Source organism: Beta vulgaris, chromosome 7 (assembly GCF_026745355.1).
Source record: "Beta vulgaris subsp. vulgaris cultivar EL10 chromosome 7, EL10.2, whole genome shotgun sequence".
NCBI lineage: Eukaryota > Viridiplantae > Streptophyta > Magnoliopsida > Caryophyllales > Amaranthaceae > Beta > Beta vulgaris.
Genome location: NC_079208.1, coordinates 22,084,162 through 22,108,223, shown reverse-complemented (window position 1 = coordinate 22,108,223; position 24,062 = coordinate 22,084,162). Strand labels below are relative to the sequence as shown.

The 24,062-nt window shown below is 39.2% G+C and overlaps 1 non-coding gene and 1 pseudogene across 1 annotated transcript; both read left to right on the top strand.

Moving 5' to 3' along the window:
• Positions 1 to 112: 112 nt before the first annotated feature.
• On the top strand, positions 113 to 1,587 carry LOC125494367 (photosystem II CP47 reaction center protein-like; annotated as a pseudogene).
• Positions 1,588 to 22,649: 21,062 nt separating this feature from the next.
• LOC125494381 (small nucleolar RNA R71) lies at positions 22,650 to 22,756 on the top strand. Its single transcript, XR_007270666.2, has one exon. It is a non-coding gene; the product is annotated as a small nucleolar RNA R71 (small nucleolar RNA).
• The last annotated feature ends 1,306 nt before the right edge of the window (positions 22,757 to 24,062 follow it).

Below are 24,062 nucleotides of genomic sequence, written 5' to 3'. Positions count from 1 at the left end.
CCCTTGTTCCGAGATAATCTATGGAACAAAAGGGATCCATTGCATAGTCATAGTCTTTTCCAATGCAATAAAGTTACATAGTGTCATTTTTCTTTGGTAAAGGTGTATTTCCATGGGTTTACCTTGGTATCGTGTTCAAACCGTCGTATTGAATGATCCCGGCCGCTTGATTTATGTCCATATCATGCATACAACTCTGGTTGCTGGTTGCGCCGGTTCGATGACTTTGTATGAATTAGCCGTTTTTGATCCCTCTTACCCTGTTCATGATCCAATATGGAGACAGGGTATGTTCGTTATACCTTTCATGACTCATTTCGGAATAATTGATTCATGGGGCGGTTGGAGAATTACAGGGGGACTATAACGGTTCACGGCATTTAAAGTTACAAAGGTGTGGCCGGAGCGCATATTGTGTTTTTTGGCTTTTTCTTTTTGGCAACTATTTGGCATTGGGCGTATTCGGATCTAGAAATATTTTCTGATCAACGTATAGGAAAACCTTCTTTGGATTTGCCTAGGATTTTTGGAATTCATTTATTTCTTTCCGGGATGGCTTGTTTTGGTTTTGGTGCATTTCATGTAACAGGCTTGTACGGGGTCGGAATATGGGTGTCCGATCCTTATGGACTAACTGGAAAAGTACAACTTGTAAGTCCAATGTGGGGCATGGAAGGTTTTGATCCTTTTGTTCCAAGAGGAATAGCCTCTCATCATATTGTAGTAGGGACATTATGTATATTAGCCGGTCTATTCCATCGTAGTGTCCGTCCGCCTCAACGTCTATACAGAGGATTACGTATGGGCAATATTGAAATCGTTCTTTCTAGTAGTATCACTGCTGTCTTTTTTACACCTTTTGTTGTTGCCGGAACTATGTGGTATTGTTCAGCAACTACTCCGATCAAATTATTTGACCCAACACATTGTCAATGGGATCAGGGATACTTTCAACAAGAAATATACCGACGAATAAGTGCAGAGTTAGCCGAAAATCAAAGTTTATCAGAAGCTTGGTCGAAATTTCCCGAGAAATTGGCTTTTTATGATTACATTGGCAATAATCTTGCGAAAGGAGGATTATTGAGAGCGGGAACAATGGACAACGACAATGGAATAATTGTTGGATGGTTATGCCTACTTTTTTTGAAACCTTTCCGGTCGTTTTGGTAGATGGGGACGGAATTTGTTAGAGCTGACGTTCCTTTTTGAAGAGCAGAATCTAAGTATAGAGTTGAGAAAGTAGTTGTAACTGTTGAGTTTTACGATGGCAAACTTAATGGAGTCAGCTATAGCGATCCTGCTACTGTGAAAAAATATGCTAGACGTGCTCAATTGGGTAAAATTTTCGAATTAGACCGTGGTACTTTGAAATCTGGTGGTGTTTTTCGTAGTAATCCGAGGGGTTGGTTTACTTTTGGACATGCCTCCTTTGCCCTACTCTTTTTCTTTAGGCACATTTGGCATGGGTCTAAAACCATCATCAGAGATTGTTTTGCCGGTATTGAACCTGATTTGGATATTAAAGTAGAATTTGGCGCATCCCAAAAAATTGGAGATCTAACTACACGAAGACAAGGGGTTTAACATTGCTTTGTGATTTGACATAGGATACTAGAGCAATCTTGATTTTAATTACCACCCTTTTTTATCATTATCGGGAAAATAACGCCAATTAAATAGGTATGGAAGCTATAATTGTAAACCACAATCTAATCTATGGAAGCTATGGTTTATACATTTCTATTAGTCTCTCCTGTAGGGATAATTTTTTTCGCTATATTTTTTCGGGAACATCCTGAAGTTCCAACTAAAAAATGAAATGATTTTTTATTATCTCAATGGAAGTAATGAGCCTTCCAATATGGAAGGCTCATTACTTTGACTAGTCTCCGTGTTCCTAGAAGGGATTTCTTAGTTGTTCAGAGGGTTTCCCAAAAGCGGTATATAAAGTATACCCTGTAAAACTTACAAGTAAACTTGACATAACCGAATGTTTTGAAAATAAAATGAAGTAAAATTTTCCCATATCGAATTCAAAGTGCCATGCTATTATTACTTAATATTAATATTTCATATTGTGAAGGCGTAATCTTCTTTTTTTCTCTCAAATAAAAAACTCAGTGGCACCAAGCGTAAGGGAATGCTACACGTTTAGTAATTTCTCCTACGACCAGGATAAAAGATCCCATTGAAGCAGCCAACCCCATACATATAGTATGTATATCTGGTCGCACAAATTGCATGGTATCATAAATAGCTACTCCTGGGAATTACCCGTTCGCCAGGTTAATTTATAAACAAATACAAATCCTTGGTATCGTCCTCGATACTGAGATATACCATAAGACTAATAAGTTGATTTGAGATCTCGCAATCGACTTCTTGGCCTAAAAAAGCAATCTTTCTCGATAAAGTCGGTTGATTAGGGTAAAATAGTATCCCTTAGGAACCGTACATGCACCTTTAGATGCATACGGTTCAAACAAAATTCTGAAAAAAAAATCAATGTGTAGATTTTATATCCTTTTTCTTTCATCGAGGTTTTTTCAACTTATAATCAATAATTGATTAGAGGTTTTTAGTGTGTCGTTAAGGCACTAAGAACCGCTTTCCAAACAATATTTATAAGTCCTAACAAGCAATTACTAAAAGAATAGTAAGGGTAAGTCAAGGGTCGATCCACAGGGAAAATGAGATTGATTAAAGTCTATCAAGTCCAGACTACCTAATTTAAAGGCATTTGGGGGTCTGAATGATGTTTGGTAACAATTAAGAATAAAATCACTAGAGTTAAGGTTATTAGTATGAATAAGAATAGCCAATAAATGCTAATGCGTTTATGATGTACGGAGATGATTATGCAAGGTTTAGTTTCCCTCTAAATTACTAGAGTCCTCTCTCGAATGGTCCTCAAGAGTAATCACTTAATCAATCAACTAAATCCTCTCTCGAATAGTCTTTAGTTAATTGACTAAGAGATTCAATAAGTTTGGAAAACCCCTATTGAAGGATCCCCTTAATTTCCATCCAATATCTTGGCATAGAAATTAAGTTGATTCTTGGGAATGATAAAAGAGTTCAAAATTCGATAGGAACATTTGAAATTAAAATACCAAAGTATAAATGTGATCAATATCTATCTTAAGGTTTCAAAACACCAAGATCAATGCATAAACTTTTCTAAACATCACAATCACATCAACATCATATTTAAAACCCTAATTCATACTTTCACCCTAACCCTAGATTATGAAACTACTCACTAATCATGGATTTAAAGCAATTAAACAATGAATCTATGACTAATCTAAGGCTAAACATGATTAAATAATGATTAAACTAATGAAAATCGCAATTAATAAACTAAGAGAATGGAGATCTTAAATAATATAAGGACATAAACAAACACCAAGAGAATGAATTAAAAACTGAAACTTTTAATTAAGATGAACGAAAAGTACCTTGAATATCAATGGAATCACAAACTATGATCACTAATCTCAATTACCAATGAAAACTAAAGTGTTTTCTCTCTAATACAAAATCCTGAAATATTGTGTAAAAACTAGAATGAAAGCGTGAGTCTAAAACTCCCCACAAAACTCGTTTAATGAAGCGAAGGTTTTGTTCCGGAATCGTAAAGTGCGGGCGCACCTTGAACAGGTGCGGGCGCACCACATGTCAGGTGCGGGCGCACCTAAGTCTTCTGCCTCTGCCTGAATTCCTCCGTCAAAATGTGCGGGCGCATAAGTAGTTGGTGCGGGCGCACCAGATGCAGGTGCGGGCGCACCTTGTGCTGGGTGCGGGCGCACCTATGCGTTCTGTTGTTTGCTCCATAATTTGTCGATGGTGCGGGCGCATCTGCAGCATGCTCGGGCGCACCATCATGTGCAGGGGACTCCAAACGCACCTCATGCTCCCTCACATCCTCTAGCTTGTTTCTTTAAGCCATGTCTCGCATTACTCGACCCCGAAAAGGATCATACCTGCAATAAAAACACGAGCAAACATGGTGAAAGCATATGTGCTAGAAATTCGATCAAAATAGATCGAAAATCTATCAAAATGTCACTATGATCAAGTATGATCAAGTGAATGAAATAGAAGGGAAAAGTGAGGAGAAAGAGGGAAGAAAGGGGAACAAGGGAACCAAAACATGCCAAAAGGAAGCCATAAAGTGCGTTAGGAACGCACTTATCAAACTCCCCCAAGCTTAGCGTTTTCCTTGTCCTCAAGTAAACCAAGAGTGAGAATGAAGGAAAGAAGAGGAAAAGGAGAATAAAAAGAAGAGGGACACATGCAACAAACTAACCTATATGCTCTAAATGCAAGGTTACAAACATGACATGCAAGCTAAATGAGTTCATATCAAGATTTAGGAGACCAATCAAACACAAGAGGGAAGATGATTAGGAAGCACAAGAGTGACTCTAAGGTCTCAATCCACAGATCAACCGAGTCTTTTTGAAAGAAAGCTTTCCAAGAATGATTTCTCACTCTTCTCCACTTCCAAGACCCAAGTTTGACTCCTCCCTAGGGATGCTCAACCATAATTGCTCGCCTCTACCACGTTTTGATGACCCTCATCATGACTTGCACAAAATCTCGTCCGCCACTATTAAATAGATCAAGTCCAATCTAAAAGTCAAAAGGGACTTTGTTAAGGTTGTAACGGGGCTAGGTTAGGGGTGTGGATTATATTCTAGGAATGTGGTGCAAAAAGGGTAAGTGGAGTACAAACTAGGGGTAAATACTCCCCCAAGCTAGTCCTAACACCATTCTCAATTAAAGACATCTCACACATAACCTTGAATTTCACTTGCTTCTTTTTCACTTTGTGAACTTTTTCATTTTTCTCATAAATTTGATCTTTCTTTCTTTTTATTTTCAATAATAAACGAAATCAAACAATAAGAACTTTCTTTCTTTTATTTCTTTTGTCTTTCTGTTGCACAATTTTTTTTTTCAACTTTTGCTATCATACAAGCACATTAATTCACTTTCAACCAAGACTTAATATCAAAACAACTTAACTCAACACAAACTACACATGCACTCCACTTTGGGGAAAGTTTGGCCATGACTCATTATGTGGGTTATGCAAAAATAGGATAAAAAGGCTCAGATGGGTTGAGAAGCGAATATTATGCAGGTATTCAAGCTTTTGGTTTTGTAGCTCCTATTACTAGCAAAAGAAACGCCCTAAATCATTCTCCTAGAGGCTCGTTCTTATGTAATCTGGGGGAGCTAAAATGCAAGTCACAAGTTAGGCGATCAATGGTGAGGGTTCTGAGTGAGTCTTACGAGGTTCTTGGCCCTCCTTCGGGATTCGTCGCACAAGGGGCAAGACAATCCATTCATCCAACTCGCCTAATTTCAAAGAGACGCTACCAAAAGTTATCGTTTTCGAGAGACGCTTAAAGTCACAACAGGGCTTCCAAAATCATCAAGTCTAATATAAGGAAGGTCTTCCAATCAAGTCACGAACACTTTTAGCCACAACTCATGCATGCAACCAAGCTATCCTAAATGCAGAAAAAAAGAAGAAAAAGAATAAAAGAGGAAAATATGTTTTATTTGTTTGTGTTTGTTTTTTTTTTTAATGCAAAGCAAAATAACACTACCAAAGCAAAGCTGTACAGGTGAAGAGAAGTCAGCAGGGGTGGGGGAAGTCAAAACCAACAGACAGGAACAATCACCAACTGATACCGAAAACCAATGAGACCCCTAAATTCTAACCATCGATGACCCCAAAACTCCCAAAGATATAGACATACATGCAAGTCCCCAAGCTTAAGCAAAACTCCGCGCTCGGAGTTGCAAAAGGAGGGAGAGGGAGGGGGTCATGAAAAGCTCCTAATAATTCCCACCATTACCCCCATCGGGAGGGGGGTAAGGAGGGAAATACCCACCAGAGTACCCATCAGGATAGTAAGATGGGTAGTGGGGATAAGGACGGAAAAAAGGCTCCTCAAACCGCACGGTGATTGGCCTCCTTAGAGGCCTGCATCTGGGCTATGGCCGCCATGACGGAGCCCATGTCGAAGGAATGAGAGGAGGAAGCTTCGGCCACCTCACTCTCAGGAATGCAGTGGTCGGGCCTCGGACCTCTCGAAACGCGTGGAATGCGCTCTGTAGGGGTGGACTCAAGGATAGCCCTTGGGTTGTCATGGGAAGGGGGAACCCGCTAACGGTTTTCACAGTTAGCGGGGAGGTCCCAGATGAAGTCGGGCCTATAAAACAGTAAGGTCGGCCCCCCACAAGCCAGATGCAGTTTTTCTTCTTATAATTGTGCAGAAATTTCATCTGCTGCAGACTCGCACCATCCAATATGTTGGACTGACCAATAGTAGGCACACTAGCTTCCAAGCGAGCTAGGTCATCGTCCAACTCGAGGTAGGATGCTAGCTGGGTGACCATTCCACCACAAAGGATCTCCCCAGTCATCATAGTGCCCCCCCGAATCTCCTGTAGTTGGTGAAGGAGGAGTGCAACAAAGTTAATTCGGGCTCTATGGTGGGCCCCGTCAGTGGCCAACCAAAGAACCTGATGCATAAAGATTTAGACACCAAGAGCATTCAAGTTAAGAAAGAACAAAGATAAAGAACATGTATCAAACCGGTTCGAACTAGTCGAACAACCACCACTTTCCACTAACCAAAGTACCACCAATCAAGACCAAACTATAACAATGAGCTTCTAGTTTGAGTCTACTTTGTGATTCAATCACCAATTCAACGTTTAGATGAAGGAATTAGCAAAGGTTTGATAAATGGTCAAAACTGACCGAGATAAACACTATGCACACATCTTAGTATTTTGGGCATAAAAGTTTCACTTTTCATTCAATTGATCTAATTCCAAAAGGATTACAAAGTTAACATATATGTTTACAACATGTCCAAAAATCAGCTCATTTGGACTACTATTGCTATGCCAACTAGGACAATAAACTAAGTGAAACAAATATTACAACCATTACAACACAGCTCCCACAAAATAGCTTAGCTACCCTATTGGAAGTTGGAAATCAGAAAAACTACCAATGGAATATTAAAATACATTTCTTAAACTAAATATCCCCAAAAGTTTACAGCATTTGCAGAAGAAATGATTGATGCCCAAAAGCTTCAAAGAGAAGGCTGTTGGGACGCCTAGGAGCTGGCAGTTTGCTTCCCTTGCCATGAAGTCTTCTATTCTCATTTGTTATGGCTTCTTTTGCCCATGTGAACTTCACATGGCCTTCTACACTCCCCTAAGTCTTTCCATAAGCTGGAGGTGGCTTGAAATGGCAGCAAAACATCTTCTTAAGTTTGATCATTTTCGGATTACATAGAAGATAAGCTAGCTTAGCTTTAAAACATGATTAGCTTAACTTAAACATGTAATTAGGCTAGTTAATCACTTACTAAACTTTATTACCAATACATAATGATGATTAAGGTATAATTAGTACTAATTAATCTTGCTTAAGAAGAGATTAACAAAAGATTAACCTAATTAAGATGTTTAAGTAGAGTTTTAGGACAATCGAGCTAGTTAAGCTTAAAAATTGTACTTCCTTCACCATCTTCTCCTTGTGATCATGTTGTAGAAGAAGACCTTGGTTCAAGCTAGATGCTCCTGCATCATTCTCCTCAGGTTCGAAAAGGTCTTCTTGTAACTCAGATTCATCTGCAATATATGGAGCTAAATCACCAACATTGAATGTGCAGAATGTTTCCCATTTCATCTGGCAATTCTATCTTGTATGCATTGTTGTTGATCTTCTCTAGCACTTTGAAAGGACCATCACTTCGTGGCATTAGCTTGTTCTTCCTCCTTGTAGGAAATCTTTCCTTCCTTAGATGTAACCACACTAGATCACCTGGCTTGTAAAGAACTTCCTTCCTGCTTGTTTGCTCGAACCTTGTATGCTTCATTCACCTTCTCTATTCTGGTTCGAATTTGCTGATGAAGTTGCTTCATTTCTTTTGCTTTCACTTCAGCTTCTTTGCTACTATGTGCTTCAATAGGAAATGGAAGTAAATCAATAGGACTTAAAGGATTAATCCCATAATTTACCTCAAATGGTGAGTGTTTAGTAGCATAAGTTGGTGATCTATTGTAAGCAAACTCAGCATGAGCTAGCTTTAGATCCCAATCCTTTGAGACTTGTTCACAAGTGTCCTTAGCAGCATAGTTAATGTCCTGTTGGTCACCTCAGTCTGGCCATCAGTTTGAGGATGAGCAGTAGTACTAAACAGCAACTTAGTACCTAAAAGCTTCCACAAGTTCTTCCAGAAATAGCTAAGAAACTTTACATCTTTATCAGAAACAATAGACTTAGGAACTCCATGAAGTCTAATTATTTCTTTAAAGAACAAATCAGCAACATGAATAGCATCATCAGTTTTATTACAAGGAATGAAATGAGCCATTTTAGAGAATCTATCTACTACCACCATGATTGCATCTTTTTGCCTTTGAGTTCTAGGTAGAGCAACAATGAAATCCATGCTCACATCTTCCCATGGTTGAACTGGAACAGGAAGAGGCGTGTAAAGTCCTTAATGAAAGGAACTTTTAGCCTTCTGACATATAGAACATCGAGCTAGAATGAAATGAACATCTCCTGCAAGTTTCGGCCATAGAAGTGTTCCTGCAATACATCAACAGTTTTGTTAATGCCAAAGTGTCCTGCTAGTCCTCCTCCATGAACCTCCTTGATTAGCAAATCCCTTAATAGCATTTAGGGATCAAGCTTGTTGTTTCGAAAAAGAAAGCCATCTTGCAATGAATAAGCTCCATGAGATCCTTCTTTGCATGCTTCTAACAATAAAGAGAAATCGGATCATCATAATACAATCTTTAAGATGACTAAAGCCAAGTACACGAGCCTCCATAAGAGAAAGCATAGAATGCCTCCTTGATAAAGCATCTGCAACAATGTTAGAAACTCCAGTTTTATATTTTGAAACAAAATCAAAGGACTGAAGGAATTCCACCCATTTTGCATGTCTTGGACTGAGCTTATGTTGTCCATTTATGTACTTCAAGCTGAGTCTGATGAACACAAATGAGCTGGTCTGAGATAATGAGTCCAATGAGTCAAGGCACGAACAATAGCATAGAACTCCTTATCATAAGTGTTGTAGTTGAGTCTAGATTGATTGAGCTTCTCACTGAAATAGGCTATGGGACGCCCTCCTTGTTGCGAAAACAGCTCCAATGCCCACGCCACTTGCATCACACTCATTCAAACACTTTCTTGAAATCAGGTAAGGCTAGAACAGGAGCCTTACTAAGCATTCTTCAATTGTCAAATGCTTCTTGTGCTGTAGGAGTCCAAATAAAGGACCCTTTCTTGATCATCAGTCAATGGCGCCAATATGGTGCTAAAGTTCTTGATAAATCTCCTGTAAAAAGAAGCTAAACCATGGAAACTTCGAACCTCAGTGATAGATTTAGGAACTGGCCATGACTTGATTGCTTCCACCTTAGATTCATCCATAGAAATGCCATTAGATGACACTATGAATCCAAGAAATGTCACACTTGAAGTAAAGAACTCACACTTCTCCATCTTTGCATAAGCTTCTTTTCCCTTAGTTTAAGGAAAACCTTCTTGAGATGCACTAGATGTTCCTGTTCACTTTGACTATACACAAGAATATCATCAAAATAAACAACAACAAAGATACCAATGAAGGGCCTGAGTACCTCGTGCATAAGTCTCATGAAAGTACTAGGAGCATTTGTCAAACCAAATGGCATCACACGCCACTCATACAAACCACTCTTAGTTTTAAAAGCTGTTTTCCATTCATCACCCTCTTTGATTCTAATCTGATGATAACCACTTTCAATCAATCTTCGAAAATATAGTGGAACCATGTAACTCATCAAGCAAATCATCAAGTCTAGGTATTGGATACCTATACTTACTGTTATGTTGTTAATAGACGCAATCCACACACATCCTCATAGAACCATCCTTCTTGGAACCAAAATGACAGGCACAGCACATGGACTAAGACTTTCTTGCACAAATCCTTTAGCTAACAATCACTAACTTGTTTTTGCAACTCCTTAGCTTCCTCAGGATTACATCTATAAGCTGGTTTATTAGGTAAAGGGGCGCCAGGAATCAAGTCAATTTGGTGTTCAATTCCTCTACTAGGGGGTAAACCACATGGAAGATCAATAGGAAAAACATCACCAAACTCCTTCACTAAAGGTTACCATTTCGTGCACTTCATTAAGGTTTTCATCATTTTCATCCAATAACAACAACAAATACATAACCTTCCCCTTTTCTACAGCTTTATCAAGTTGAGGTTTAGAAAGGATTAAGGTTTTTTGTTTTGTGTTTTAGGTGGTGTTGTTTTTGGTTTCAATGTATTCGGCCATACTAGGACTAAGCACACTTTTCTTCTTATTATGCATGAAAGTGTATGCATGAAAGTGTAAGTATTAGTCCTACCATTATGCAAGGTTTCTTTATCAGATTGCCAAGGTCTACCTAATAAGTACATGACATGCATCCATAGGTAATACATCACATAAACCTTCATCTTATAAGAATCACCAAAAGAAAAGCTAATTAAAGCTTGTTTTGTTACCTCCACACAATTGCCATCATTAAGCCAATGAAGCTTATAAGGTTTTGGATGTGAGAAAGTAGCATGATTGAGCTTGTCCACCATAGAAGATGAGGCACATTGGTGCAGCTCCCTCCATCAATGATCATCGAGCATATCTTCCCTCCAATCAAGCATTTGTTTGAAAGATTTGATCCCTTTGAGATGGAACAATTCAGCTTCTTTGGCATGAAGAACTCTTCTTAAAACAAGGCTTAAATGTCACCTTGAGTCACTCTCCAACCTCAAACTTCTTCTCTTTCGGCCTCCTCTTCAACTCCTCTTCTTGTCTCCTTCATGTTCAAGTGATTCTTCAATGTTTTTAATGTCAATTAAAGTCATTACCTTTTTTTGGCATTGAGCTTGATAATGACCATAACCATGACACTTAAAGCACTTCACATCAGATTTTTTTGAGGTTTCTTCCACTACTTCTTCCCTTTATCTAACACCTTCGAACCTCACCTTTAGGAGTGTAAGGAGATGTGTATGGTGTTTTAACATTAGAACCCCCTTAGAATAGGTAGTTCCTCTCACAAAAGGTTTCTTTTCTTCTCCTTAAGTGTTTTCAACTTTAAAGCAACTTAAAGAGTTCATCTAAGGTAGAATAAGGTTGTAACTCCACCTTCCTCCTAATGTCTTTTCTAACCTCCTAGAAACGTGACATGTTTGCTCTCTCTCTTGAACATCAAGTTCATCATCAAATTTCTCAAACTCATGAATGTAATGTTCACTCCCTTATGATCTTGAGAAAATTCAGGTAATTGGTTATATAAATCAAGAGTATAGTGGAAGGTAAAAACTTCTCTTTCATTTTCTTCTTAAGTTTATCCAACTCTTGATTTTAGGCTTATGCTTTCTAGTTCTAGCTAACAACATTCTCCCACCAAAGGGATGCATACCCCTTTAGCTTAGCTACAGCAACTTTAAACTTTAGCATCATCATACTCCTTAAGTTCAAAGATCCTATCACACCTTGAAACCCACTCCAAATAAACATCTGGATTAAGGTTTCCATCAAACTCAGGAACTTCTAACTTAATGTCTCTAAAACTCTTTTTTCGTGGCTTTTCCTAGTCTTGAAGACTCAAGAGACTACCTCCTCACTACTATCATAGCTACACCTTCATCCTCCACATTTTCTCTCCTAATGTCCTCTAAACCCTCTCTCAAACTCATCAAATTAGCCATTTGCTCAAAAGTGGCTATTTGATTCTCACTCCACCAACCTTGCTTCATCTGTTCATACCCTTCTAAACTCATTTTCTTCACCTCCAATCATGATTGATTCAACCTTAATGAAAGTTAGGCTTGAAAGAAAGAAAAGAAGTGTGTTTGGGCTTAGAATAGGTTCGGTTTTAGGGGGGATTGTGTTTGGGTTTAAGGAGTGTTTTGAGTGTGTTTATGGGATGAATTGAATGCTCTTAATAAACCTTAAGCTATGATACCAAATGATGCATAAAGATTTAGACACCAAGAGCATTCAAGTTAAGAAAGAACAAAGATAAAGAACATGTATCAAACCGGTTCGAACTAGTCGAACAACCACCACTTTCCACTAACCAAAGTACCACCAATCAAGACCAAACTATAACAATGAGCTTCTAGTTTGAATCTACTTTGTGATTCAATCACCAAATCAATGTTTAGATGAATGAATTAGCAATGGTTTGATAAATGGTCAAAACTGACCGAGATAAACACTATTCACACAACTTTGTATTTTGGGCATAAAAGTTTCACTTTTCATTCAATTGATCTAATTCCAAAAGGATTACAAATTTAATATATATGTTTACAACATGTCCAAAAATCAGCTCATTTGGACGACTATTGCTATACCAACTAGGACAATAAACTAAGTGAAACAAATATTACAACCATTATAGCACAGCTCCTACAAAATAGCTTAGCTACCCTATTGTAAGTTGGAAATTAGAAAAACTACCAATGGAATATTAAAATAAATTTCATAAACTAAATATCCCCAAAAGTTTACAGCATTTGCAGAAGAAATGATTGATGCCCAAAAGCTTCAAAGAGAAGGTTGCTGGGACGCCTAGGAGCTGGCAGTTTGCTTCCCTTGCCATGAAGTCTTCTATTCTCATTTGTTATGGCTTCTTTTTCCCATGTGAACTTCAAATGGCCTTCTACACTCCCCTAAGTCTTTCCATAAGCTGGAGGTGGCTTGAAATGGCAGCAAAACATCTTCTTAAGCTTGATTAAATAAAAGATAAGCTAGCTTAGCTATAAAACATGATTAGCTTAACTTAAACATGTAATTAGGCTAGTTAATAACTTACTAAACTTGATTACCAATACATAATAATGACTAATTAATCTTGCTTAAGAAGATATTAACAAAAGATTAACCTAATTAAGATGCTTAAGTAGAGTTTTAGGACAGACCGAGCTAGTTAAGCTTAAAAATTGTACTTCCTTCACCATCTTCTCCTTGTGATCATGTTGTAGAAGAAGACCTTGGTTCAAGCTAGATGCTCCTGCATCAGAACCAGCAGCTCGTCCTTCCTGAACTGTCCTACTTCCTGTTTAGGAAAGATGGTGTCAACCAACATCCTATGGAAGTAACGGAGAGCAAGATGGATGATCTCCGACGCTTTGGACGAGTTCGTCTGAAACGGAGTCGTGCCGTTGGTGATCTTAGCCCACCATTCTTGCTCATTTTATCCCTGCCAGATGGTGCCCAATGGGGCATGACAGGGAGCTCGAGAATCCATCCCGAATGCCTCACAGAATTCGTCGCAGGAGAGTGCTCTAGCTTGATTAAACATACGAAATTGAATAGCTAGAACACCCGTGCCCGCTTCCTTACTTATGTTCAACGTACTCAAGAATTCGAGAGTGAGTTGATCATAAGTAGGTGCATGGATGTCAAGGAAGTCCGATAACCCGACATTACCTGCCATCTCCCTTATCATCAATTCGATGCTAAGGTAGTTGCAGGTAGAGTAGTCATAGAACTTTGTGGGACGAAACGTGTGCTCAGAAAGTTGTTGAAAAATTTGTTTATGAGCGGCATTGGGAAGTTTCACAGCACAGAGGGGAGGGGGATTAGAGCTGGACGAGGGTCCTTGTGAAGAGGACCCGGTCTTTGCTCTCTTAGACCTAGAGGAGCCTTCACCACTACTTGTTCCCATGGTGGTAAAAATTTTGTTTTGCAAAAAGGGAAGGATGAGTGATGATCTGCTGCAATGACACACCACAAAACGGAGTCTCGACAAAAATAAACACACAAAAAGAAAAATCAAACCACACAAAGAAACACACAAAAAGAAAAATCAAACCACACAAAGAAACACACAAAAAGGAAGAAAATCAAAACCTAATCCTAAAATCTACCAGCTAGCCAATCCACATTTAGTAGCAACCAAGTTGCTAACAAGCAAGAATATCACCACACAAAGAGACTTTCAAGACAATTTCACCAAACCAACCACAATTATGCATAAGAATCAACAACACCTAGAAATTCATGCAATGTAGTTCTCAAAAAGTCAGAATATTTTAAATTTATCACAAACCACATAAAATTGCACTTGTTCACCACATCATCAAACACAAATAGGAGCAAAGTTCATGAATAATAAAAAAAAATTAAAGAAAACAAGCATGCAATCTAAAAGAAAACACACTAGAAGTCCAATTTACTAGATTATTGATAAAAAAGCATGGGTAGAAGAGAGTTACCAACATGGAGATGAAAATCCCCAAAATTTGAAACCCTAGAAATCAAATCCTTGCAAAACCCCATTGAATGTTGTGGAGAGGAAAAGGATGAAGATTTCGGTGAGATTTGCCGTCGAAAGTCGCCGAAAAAGGAGTATGGTCGCCGGATCTAGAGAGGAGGAAGAGAGATAAAGTGAGTGAGCTTGAGTATTTTCGAAAAATATGAGGAGGAATAAGGAAGGAGGACCGACTTTTTTTTACAAAACATGCGTTTTTTTGCCCAGCCGGGTTGGTGCGGGCGCACCTCCTCCTGGTGCGGGCGCAGCAATCGAAACAAAATTTTCAGAAGATGTCTGGTGCGGGCGCAAGACCCTTCTGTTTTTTTGTTGAAAAGCGCTGAAGGATCTGGTGCGGGCGCACCTAGTGGAGGTGTGGGCGCACCTGAATATTCGAAAAACGTTTTTGGAAATGTGCGGGTGCACGTGGACTAGGTGCGGGTGCACGTGGAATAGGTGCGGGACCACCTAAGTCTTCTGTTTTTCTGCAAATACAATCGACAGATTTGGTGCGGGCGCACCTTGGGTCGGTGCGGGCGCATCATGTTTTTTTTATAAGGTGCGGGCGCACATTGACTTGGTGCGGGAGCACCAAAGTCTTTTTTTTTTTTTTTTTTTTTTATGAAGAACGTGTTCAAAATCTGGTGCGGGTGCACCTTGGACAGGTGCGGGAGCACCTAACCCGTCTGTTTTTTACATCTTTCTTTTCCAAAGCACTCATTTCACTCAACTTTTCATAAAAACTCAGATATCCCAATGTAGCTCTCATGGCTAACTGATAATCAAAAGTCTAACTAACAAATAAAAGAAAAATAAATGAAAGGGAAGAAAAGAAACGGGTTGCCTCCCGTGTAGCGCTTGTTTTAAGTCATTAGCTTGACTAAAAAGGATACGTCCATCATAAGAGTCGCTCAGGTGAGCGAAGAATCAAGCAACCAATTGAACCAACGGCATGAGAATCATGATAGAACTTCAACCTTTGACCGCTTACCCAAAATGGACCATTCTCACCCATAACTTCATAAGCTCCATATGGAGTAGTCTTGAACACGGAGAAAGGACCCGACCACTTGGACTTTAACTTTTCGAGGAAAAGCTTTAGTCTTGAGTTGAACAACAAGACTTTGTCCCCAACCCGGAATTCTCGTTGTTGAATCCGGTGATCGTGCCATTTCTTTGTTTGCTCTTTGTATAGGCTAGAACTCTCATAGGCGTCAAAACGAAGTTCTTCCAGCTCTACTAGCCTTTCTTTTCGAGCTTCTCCCGCCAATTGAAGATCCATGTTGAGCTCCTTAACTGCCCACCAAGCCTTGTGTTCTAGCTCAGCCGGCAAATGACATGTCTTGCCATACACAAGGCGATAGGGAGTGGTGCTTATGGGTGTCTTGAAAGCCGTGCGAAGAGCCCAAAGGGCACCATCAAGCTTCAAAGACCAATCCTTCCGTGTCCTATTGACCACTCTCTCAAGGATGTTCTTAACCTCTCGATTCGAGACCTCAACTTGGCCTTGGGTTTGGGGGTGATAAGGAAGACCTACTTTGTGATTCACCCCGTATTCTTCAATAGTGCTTCTAATTGCTTTTTGGCGAAGTGTGAACCGCCATCACTGATCAACACAGGGGGCACCCTAAATCGAGGGAAGATGATCTTCTTCAAAAGCTTGGTCACTACCTTATGGTCATTGGTAGGAGAGGCAATGGCTTCAACCCATTTTGTCACGTAGTCGACCGCAGCAAGAATGTACACATTCCCACAGGAAGGAACGAATGGACCCATAAAGTCGACTCCCCAGACATCAAACGGCTCAACCTCAAGAATGTTCTGTTGAGGCATCTCATGTCTCTTTGTGATGCCACCACTCCTTTGACATTTATCACAAGCTAAAACAAATTATCGAGCATCCTTTTGCAATGTCGGCAAAAACATACCACATTGGAGCACCTTAGCAACAGTTTTGCTTGCTCCACCATGCCCTCCACATGCCAAAATATGGCAATGAGTCAAAACAGAGGTTATCTCATGATTAGGCACACATCTCCTAAACACTCCATCAACACACTTCTTAAAAAGGAGCGGTCATCCTAGTAGAACCTTGAAACCTCTTTGAAAAACCGCTTCCTTTGTTGGGAACTAAAACCATGAGGCTCTATCCCACAAGCCAAATAATTCGCATAATCCGCGAACCATGGAACCTCATTATTCAGAATGGCGAACAATGCTTCTTCTCTCAAATCTTCCTCGATAGGAATCTCCTCCAGATTATCAAGAGGGAGGCGAGAAAGATGGTCAGCTACCACATTCTCCGTCCCTTTCTTCTCTTTCATCTCAAAATCAAACTCCTGAAGAAGCAACACCCACCTAATGAGCCGAGGCTTGGCATCCTTCTTACTCATCAAATACCGGACTGCAAAATGATCCGTGTATACCACAACCTTATTACATGTCAAGTAAGAATGGAACTTGTCAAATGCAAAGACTACGACAACCATATCCTTCTTCGTAGTTGCATAGTTCCGTTGAGCATCATCCAGAGTCCTACTTGCATAGGTTATCACATGAAGCCTCCCTTCCTTGCGTTGCCCAAGAACAACTCCCACTGAAAAGTCACTAGCATCGCACATTAGCTCAAAAGGCAAGCTCCAATCCAGAGCTTGCACAATGGGGGCTGAAGTAAGGGCTTTTTTAAGAGTTTCAAAAGCCTTAGTACAAGACTCATCAAACTCAAAATCAACATCTTTTTGAAGTAGATTCATCAACGGTTTGGCTATTTGAGAGAAATCCTTGATGAAACGCCGGTAAAAACCAGCATGTCCAAGGAAAGCATGAACTCCCGTCACCGAGTTCGGTGGCGGAAGCTTCTCCATAACCGAAACCTTTGCCGGATCTACCTCAATACCCTTTTTCGGCACTTTATGCCCAAGGACAATGCCTTCCTCGACCAAAAAGAGACACTTTTTCCAATTTAGGACGAGGTTCGTCTCTTGACACCTTTTGAGCATACATTCAAGATTAACCAGACATGTGTCAAAATACGAACCACACACACTAAAGTCGTCCATGAACACTTCAATGGAATCTTCTAGCATGTCAGAGAAGATTGCTGTCATACACCTTTGAAAAGTGGATGGGGCATTACACAAACCAAAGGGCATCATTCGATATGCAAATATCCCATACGGACAAGTAAAGGTGGTTTTCTCTTGGTCATCCAGATTAATGGGGATTTGAAAGAATCCGGAATAACCATCGAGAAAACAGAAGTGTGAATGACGAGCAAGCCTCTCCAACATTTGGTCAATGAAGGGAAGCGGGAAATGATCTTTCCGGGTGGATTTGTTCAGTTTTCTGTAATCAATACAGACTCTCCACCCAGTGATGGTCCTAGTCGAAATTGTTTCTCCTTTCTCATTCTCAACTATAGTCATGCCTCCTTTTTTTGGAACCACGTGAATCGGGCTCACCCACTTGCTATATGAGATAGCATAGATGATTCCCGCGTCACACAGTTTCAAGATCTCCATTTTCACAACCTCTTTGAGGTTGGGATTGAGCTTTCTCTAATGCTCGATGGAGGAGGCATTACTATCGATGAGATGATACGATGCATAGCAAGAGAAGGGCTTATCCCCTTAAGGTCATCAATCGAATACCCAATGACATCTTTATATTTTTGCAAAATTCCAATCAGTTTGGATATAGAAATGTCATCAAGACTCGAATTGACAATAATAGGATAAGTGCATGCATCATCAAGAAAAACATATCTAAGAGAGGGTGAACTCTACCTTGGGAGGAGGCTTAGAACACCCCTCTTTATCCGTGGATGATGTAGCTAGAACCTTAAACGCCTCATCTTGTGTTTCCTCTTCCATGTCCAAGCTAAGGTGTAACACCCCGATAATTCTCTCTTTCTAGAAAATACTTATAATATAAAACTTAGAGAATTACCCAGGCATTATCGCCCGTGTGATAACGTTTCGGCTTACTCAGAATTTTGCAGCGGAAAACTTACAAAACAAAACCAACTTTATTAAACTTATGAAATAAGAGTCAAACAATGTTTGAACTGAAACACACCAACTTAAAGCTAAAGTCTGAAAATATAAATTCCTAGAAACAACTTAAATACTATTAATGTCACAAAAGCCTCTCCATTCCAGATTCCCCAATGGTATGCATCTTCGAACCTGTAATGTCAATGCTTTCTTGACTCTGCTCCCCCGAAGGATCACCACAGGATCAATAGGCAAAGCCATGATCACAAACACAGACAAGCACGTAATCAGCAAAGCTGAGTACTACATATCAGATAATAATACTCCTAAACATGATACTACAACACAACTTGTAGAATAAAATAATAATAACATAACAATTGCAGATAACTCTTACTGAACTAGACTCTAACTTTTATTTCTTCTTTAAATGGAATAGTTATTGGGACGAGTTGACTATACTGAAATAGGAATACGGTCATGACTTCGTAAACCAGAATGACCTACGATATCGAGGAACCTTTGAACTAAAGAGGAATGGTGATCAAGCCAACCTCGAAGGTACATATCACGGCGGACTATGTACCCCAACCCTTAGTGTCCAACTCTAGACGTGCACCAGTCTAAAGTCTATAACCTATTCTTGTTTCACTTTACGTTGCATTCATTTTATACTTGTGTTGACACCAACCAAGCACATAATACTCACAACTACCAATCACATAACATCACAAAACTCCTTTTTAATCTTAGAATTAATAAGTGTTCACAACTTAGCATCCAAGACTCCTTTAACTTCTTTTATTCTTTACTAACTTGCCTGTTGAACCTAGCCAACAGTAAGCTGTACCTTTATATAGGTATAACTCAAAATTACCAAATAAGATCCTCGGTTCTTATAAGATAAATTAATAATCTCCAAGGAATCTATGTAACACATGATTCCAACTTACTTAAATTAATCCACCTACGAATTAATACCAAAACTGAAATTATTGTTTGCATCAAACTTCCATACAAACAAGTCATACTTAAACATATTCTTAGTTTACATGTAGCATACAAGCAAATAACATGTAAAGCCATCTCAGTAAATCATATATATGAACTACAAGGTCCTATACATGATACTACAAATTAAAAACATCCCTAGAGCATGTATCTAACCATTTAGCACGTAGACTATGTACGTACCTCGTATAAACGTAACGGTAGGCCACTTTTAAGCACTAAAAGTCCCCTATAGTGAATTCTCCGCCTAAAACAACCAAGAAATCGAGTAAATACTTGTACTAAAAAAAATACAGCAACTTTAAAACGTCCCAAACCCTTCTAAACTTCTTTAAAAATCGTTTTTATCATTTAAACTCTCATTATTTTTAATCCCTAGTATAGCTAAATTATTCTAGTGATTAAAAACCATTAAAAACCTTAAAATATTGACTTTCTGAATTTCCAGCAACTATAAAATTTTCTAAACCTTCTGAAAATATTTTAAATGAATATAAAAATCGTATTCCAATCAAAATTCATATTCATACTCTAAATATACGATTTCTAGTGATTTAAAACCCTAAAAATCACATCTTTCATGATTAAAACTACAAATAATAAATCTGAAAATTTTCTTTTATACATATGATCCGAAAAATATATATTTCATAATAAAAATAATAACTCAAATCGAAATCATGCAAATAATAATAAAATAACAATAAAAATTAGAACTTTAATGGAATCTTAAAGGAGAAGCAAAGAAAACAACCAAAATAAGAGGAGGAAAGAGGGCGCCGGACTGAGGACAGCAGCAAGGACCGGCGGAAATCACTTTTTTCGGCTTCAAGAAAAGGTTTGTGACGTTTCTTGTTCGACAAGAAACGTTACTTAGCGAAGAAGAAACGATTTTTGAGAGAAAAGATGGAAGTCACGCTCAAGAGGAAGAGAGAGAGAAAATGTCGAGTGAGGGGGAAGGATTTCGGAACTCACGTGCAAGTGAGGAGAGAGAAAATAAAGTGTAGGGCAAAATATTTGGGTTTTAGGATATTTAAATAGGCTAATCCTATTGGGCTTAGGAAAAAGGAATTCAATAATTAAAACAATAGGCTAATCCTATTGGGCTTAGGAAAAGGAATTCAATAATTAAAACTTTGATGACTAACAAGATGGGCTTGTTAGGACTTTAGTCATCAAATTATCCTTTCCCTTTTTATTTCTTTTGGGCTTTCGATTCCATTAAGTTTCTTTTCAAATATACTTTTAATAATTAAACTCTTATTTAAAACACGCTTAATTAAAATATTACAAACTTTATTAAGCTTAGAAAAATATTTTTAGTTGACTTTTAAAATAGTCAACCCTTTTTAAAAGTCAAATCATTTTCCAAACTCATTTGGATTTAATATAATTACATAAATAACTTAATATATTTATGAAAATCCTTTAAAAATGTGGGGGATTACATAAGGGCATCGGTAAGAGTAGCATACAACTCGTCCCCAGAATTATCCACACTCATGGCGTCCTCTAACTCATCTTCCACTAGGCTTACCCGGCAAATTCTCTCCATCATAGGTCTCTTCAATGTCTTAGAGAACTCAAACACCACCCGCTCATTTGCTACCTCAACCGTGATTGTGTTGTTTTTACAGTTTATCACGGCACCCAATGTCTTTAGAGCTTCTCTTCCCAGAATAAGAGGAGTCTTAGGATCTTCCTCCATATCCATCACCACAAAGTCGCGTAGTACAAACACATGCCCAACTTAAATCAGTATATCCTCCAAGTCACCACAGGAGACTCTCACAGTGCGGTCCGCCAATTGAATCATTTTGCGCGTAGGATGAAGAGGAAATTTCAGATGCTTTGCAATAAAGAGGGGCATGAAATTGACACTTGCTCCTAGATCGACCAGTGCACCCTTAGGCTCTAAATCACCTATCTTCACCAGCAAGGTGAAACTCCCGGGATCTCTTTGCTTCTTGGGGCATAGTTCGTTGCACAAGAGCACTCACTTGGTAAGGTAGGGAGATAAGCTCATCTTCAAGTTTTCGCTTATTGGAGAGGAATCTTTTCAAGAACTTGCATAAGCGGCATTTGAGACATAGCCTCAAGGAATGGATGTTGATTTGCAGGCTCTTCATCAATTAAGAAATTTAGTGAACTTGTCACTCAACTTTCTCTCTACCAACCTATGAGGATAGGGAACCGGAGGCACATAAGACTTGGTTGGTGGAGGTGATGGCAATGGTTTTTGTCACCAACTTGAACATGTGACTCGTCTTTTTCCTCAACTTCCTCTTTCTCAGTTTCCTCAGCCTCTTCATCCTTCTCTAACTCCCCATTGGCATCTTAGGACCCGCATACTTGTTCCCGACCTCAAATGAATGGCTTTGGCTTGATGGAGGTTGGGGTTAGGGATGGGTTGGCCTGGAAGTTGATTTGTGGGGGTTGAGGGATTTTTCTCAGCTACTTGGGCGATTTGGGTTTCAAGCATTTTGTTGTGGGCTTGTAGCTCTTGAAACCTTTGCTCATGGTTTTGGAGAATTTGGTTCATGGATTGGAGTTGTTGGAGAATTTGGAGAGAGGTTGGATCGAGAGATGGTGTAGGTTCGGGATTTTGTTTGGGGAATGGAAGATTGGAGGGAGGTTTTGGGTTGTTGGTCCTTTGATGTGGAGCTTGGTAAGTGTTGGACCCTTGTGAGGAGGAACCACCTTGGTTATAGTTTTGGTTTTGGTTATACCCTTGCGCAAACCCTTGGTTGTGAGCTTGGTTGTACCCTTGTTGAGGTTGATTCCATCCTTGTTGAGGTTGGTTGAATCCTTGGGTGTAGTTTTGTTGAGGTTGTCTCCAACCTCCTTGTTGATTGTTCCTATACCCTTGGTTTCCTTGATACCCATCTCCTCTTGAATTATTGCCGCCACATGCTCCGAATGGGTACCTCCACAATAAGAAGTATCATGGTTAGTACCACCACAAATATCACAAGAAAAAGAGTTTACCTGTGAAGGAGTAGACGATGCAAGATTGATCTTGAGAGCTTCTTGTCGAGTTGGTCCATCTTGGCTTGAATTTGATCCATGGGGTCTAATTCAAACTTTCCGCTCTTCTTAGGTTGAGCACCTCTTCGTCTTCCACCCCATGAGTAGTTCTTGATCACTTCCTCAATTGTGGACTCAAGTTGTTCTTGCGGGATCTTAGAAGTTGACCTCCCGCTCCAGCATCAAGGTTGGCCCGTGAAATCGGATCAAGACCATCATAGAAAAATCGCATGAGTAGATTCTTGTTGAACTCATGGTGTGGGCATGAACGGATCATCTCCTTGAACCGCTCCCAAGCTTCGGCAAGTGTCTCATCGTTCTCTTGCTCAAATGAGGAGATCTTCCTCCTTATGTCCGCAGTCTTCCACTCCGGGAAGTATTTCTTCAAGAAGGCCATTGTGACTTCTTCCCATGTAGTGAGGGAATTAGCAGGCAAGCTCTTGAGCCATGACTTTGCTTTTCCGGTAAGAGAGGACCGGAACAATGCATCTTGATGTAGTCAGGAGAGACATCATTAGTTGTTATTCATGGCACAGATCTCAAGAAACCTGTCGAGATGGTCTAGAGGATCTTCATCTGACCCCCCACAAAACTGCTCTGCTTTCACCATCCGAGTATACTGAGGGTGAATGCTGAAATTTGTAGTGGTGGTGGGGAGTCGAATTCCACCTTGAAGAACATAGGAACCCGGATTTCCGAAATCCCTAAACAGTTGTGGATTTGCTTCACCCATTTCTGATTCAACTTCACTTGATGTACTTGAGATTGGTGAAAGGCTCGGAACCCAAAGTCAAATTTTCCAAATTCTTCCGAAGCTTTCGCAATGTACGGTCGATTTCAGGATCTAGAGGCAATGTGGGTGAACCGTGAGTTCTTCTTCTCATGTAACACAACAAAGCTAAGCAGAGGATTAGCAAATAACAACCACAGTTAAAAAGAAAATAAAAGAAAAATCAACTAAGCAAACTAAACTAAAATATACTTCAATCAATAGCAAATTTCCCCGGCAACGGCGCCATTTTGATAAGAGGTTTTTAGTGTGTCGTTAAGGCACTAAGAACCGCTTTCCAAACAATATTTATAAGTCCTAACAAGCAATTACTAAGAGAATAGTAAGGGCAAGTCAAGGGTCGATCCACAGGGAAAATGGGATTGATTAAGTCTATCAAGTCAGACTACCTAATTGAAAGGTATTTGGGGGTTTGAAAGATGTTTGGTAACAATTAAGACTAACTAACAACTAGAACAAGCAAATATCAGAGTTTAAATATCAAATAAAAGACACTAGAGTTAAGGTTACTAGTATGAATAAGAATAGCAATGAATTGTTAATGCGATTGTGAGTACGAGAGATTATGCAAGGTTTAGTTTCCCTCTAAATACTTGAGTCCTCTCTCGAATGGTCCTCAAGAGTAATCACTTAATCAATCAACTAAATCCTCTCTCGAATGGTCTTTAGTTAATTGATTAAGAGATTCAATAAGTTTGGAAAACCCCTAATGAAGGATCCCCTTAATTTCCATCCAATATCTTGGCATAGAAATTAAGTTGATTCTTGGGGATGATAAAAGAGTTCAAAATTCATTAGAACATTTGAAATCAAAATACCAAAGTATAAATGTGATCAATATCTATCCTAAGGTTCAAAACACCAAGATCAA